Below are 3,091 nucleotides of genomic sequence, written 5' to 3' on the forward strand. Positions count from 1 at the left end.
CTGAAATGTACATACTTAGTACTTAATGTCTGTTACCATAAATCTTAAATACTTTATAGAAAAGTTTTATACCTGCCAAACGGTCCTATTTTGGGCACATATAAGCAAAATCCCAAAATTAAGCATATTTAAAACCTTAAAACTTTTAACAAACCTAAACACTTGCTGCAATGTTCATTTTGACAGGTGTCTTGTATAGAATAATTGAATTCCTCCTCCTACACATCTCTTGAACTACAAATATCTGGAATGATTTTGTTTTTGGCATGTCTATCTTGATTTTATTCCTAAATGTTTGCTTATGTAAGAAATATATGATTCTAAAATTTCACAACAATTCTTTTGAACTTAATTTTGTTGAATTGTCTAGTTTAATAAAATCAATAAAAATTATACTTTATATAAAAAAATGTTCTGTACTCAATTTAGTATCACATACACTAACATTGGAATAATACAGAGAAGATTAGCATGCCCCCTGCGCAAGTATGTCATGAAAATTTGTGTAGCATTCCATATTTTTACAACAACAGATGCTGAAAGGTGTGTGGTCACAAGGGAATTGTACTGCATTCTTGGTAGGAGTGTAAACTTGTTCAAATACTTTGGAAAGCAGTATGGAGGTTCCTCAAAAGACTCTACATAAAACTCCCGTATGACACAGTAATCCCACTTTTGGGGATTTACCCAAATGATCATAAACAAGACCATACTAAAACTACCAGCACAACTATGTTGATTGCAACATTATTTATGATAGCTAAGATATGAATCCAAACCAAATGCCCCCATTAGATGAATGGATCAAGAAAATACGGTATATTTACACAATGGAATTCTATGCCTCCATCAGAAAGAATGACATCTCCCAATTTGTTAGGAAATGGAAAGACTTGGAAAAAAATTTATTGACTGAAGTATGCCAAGTCTAAAGAAACATAGGTCCCATGATTTCCCTTATTTTCAATAACAAATGTATGTCTGGGATAAGCAGAAAAGTTCAAAAGATATGTGCATATAACCAGATAAAATGATGTTAAAGAAATTGAACCCCAAAATAGGGACACAGTGGTTTTTTGTTTCTTGCTCTTGTTTCTCAGGTACTTATAATGTGTGATGTCAATTTTTTGTTTTTTTGTATGTTTCTCCCCACGATATAACCCCTGTTTTCTCTGTATTTGAAGTTGGTGCACTTACATCTTGTATGTATGCTTCTCTAATTTGGGGAGGGGAAGGGAAAAAATGCTCAAATAGGGATACAGGTTGACCCATTGTAACAATGAGATGCACAAGACACTATGTTGAAAAATGAAGTTTACAATTTAGGCGGAGGAAAGAAGGGGGAGGGGAGTGTACTTGTGGAGGTGGGAGGGAAGGGATGGTATGGGAAATATAAAGGAGGAGGTAACAATGCTTGTTAGGAAATGTACTAGTTTCCTTGTTCTTGTAAATGTGACCCCTGTGCACAGTATTATTTCAATAAAAAACATATAAAAATGTTCTGAGATGGAAGAGTTTATTTCCTGTATTTTACCCATATAATATCGTTAACAAAGAAATTATGCAGAACACTGATATGACGGTAATTTGAATAAATGTGTGTGTGTGTGAGTAAGGCAGTGCTCAAGGAAACACGTGCGTGCATGTGAACACACGCCATGCATGTATATTGGCTGCTCAGAGTTTAAAATCAGGGCTTCAAGGTCTTGCTAGGCCTTTCCTATCTAGATTGGTGAGCTACTATATGAGCTACATCTCAATTCCTGGCTCTTTGCTAGTTCATTAAACATTTTGAAAAATAATTTCATGAAGTTTTTTTTTTTGGCCCTGATTGGCTCCCAAGTGTTATCCACAGAAATCAGACTCCAGAGCAAATATTCAGAGTAGATAGGATTATAGGTGTGACCAGCCAGCACAAGGCTTTTAGAACAATTTTAAAAAATAAAAGAAAATTTACTTCATGGGGGCCTGTTTTATCATCTCCTAATTTGAACACCTTTTGAAGTGAGTATATGTCAGTTTGGGGATTGTTAAAAGATAGTAAGTGATGATATTTAAAAGTTTTAGTACTTTTTAAAAATGAAACTGGAACTGTGTGACAGAAGAAATTTGGCTGTCTTCGGACCTCAATTTGTAAGCTCAGCTCTGTGTTTGATAACCCAATGTCACCAACACATTCTGTGTTGAAGACAAAATGTGATAGAAAACAATCACCAAGGGCAATATTTGCTATGCTATTATTTCTTGGACAAAATGAATATTGAATTCAGAGTGTAAGAGAATGGAGAGATTTTACCCACCTTTTTGGTATTGTTGAAAGACTTTTGGAAACTTTGACTCATTTCCTTCCTCACTGTGTGTGTCTTTGGGCCATGCACTTAGTGTCTTTAGCTACAATTTTTCCCAACACTACAACGGTAATAACATTAACATTATAGCGAATGTTATCTTAAGAATTAAGAGAATAAGACTTGTGAAACACTTAACATAAACCTATGAATGAGCTTTGAGTTTAGCCAGCATTCTTTTTTAAATACCAAATAGAATATGATAAGTAATACAAAAACCATTCCATGTAGTGTGAGCAACCAGAAGTAATATCTATTGACCATGCTCTGCTTCCAAGGAAGCCAGGTGGATAACTTCTCATGCTGTAAAACAAACTGGTTATCTTATGTCGTGATAGTGTAAAAGTATCAGGGACAGAACGATGAAGAAATGTTGTAGACAGAGGTGAAATCCATATGAAAATGTGCAAATCTGATAGAACATAAAAGTATCTGAGCAGTATATTGTGTTTTACATCATTTAAGTTACATCGCAAAGATAAGGAAGACCTGGAAGAATAAATTGTCTTTTTGATATTCTATCATAGGTCCTTAGAAGCATCAACACTTTCCTCATTCTTGTAGAGGCATCATCAGATGAGGGGAAATATATTTTTTGTTTGCTTCCTTCCATTTATTCTTCAGTTTGAAATCTGAACTACATGAAACTGAAAGAAACCAAGTGAAATTAGTCATGCAGCCTTTGGAAAGAACAAAGTAAAATAAATAAATTATATATAGTCTTGTAAAAGGTCTAACTAAAT

At 34.1% G+C, this 3,091-nt stretch overlaps 1 non-coding gene across 1 annotated transcript; it reads left to right on the forward strand.

Moving 5' to 3' along the window:
- Nucleotides 1–416: 416 nt before the first annotated feature.
- LOC122121094 lies at nt 417–523 on the forward strand. Its single transcript, XR_006149882.1, has one exon. It is a non-coding gene; the product is annotated as a U6 spliceosomal RNA (small nuclear RNA).
- Nucleotides 524–3,091: the final 2,568 nt, after the last annotated feature.

This window comes from Dipodomys spectabilis, unplaced genomic scaffold, assembly GCF_019054845.1.
Source record: "Dipodomys spectabilis isolate Male_0828 unplaced genomic scaffold, ASM1905484v1 ptg000183l, whole genome shotgun sequence".
NCBI classification, from domain to species: domain Eukaryota; kingdom Metazoa; phylum Chordata; class Mammalia; order Rodentia; family Heteromyidae; genus Dipodomys; species Dipodomys spectabilis.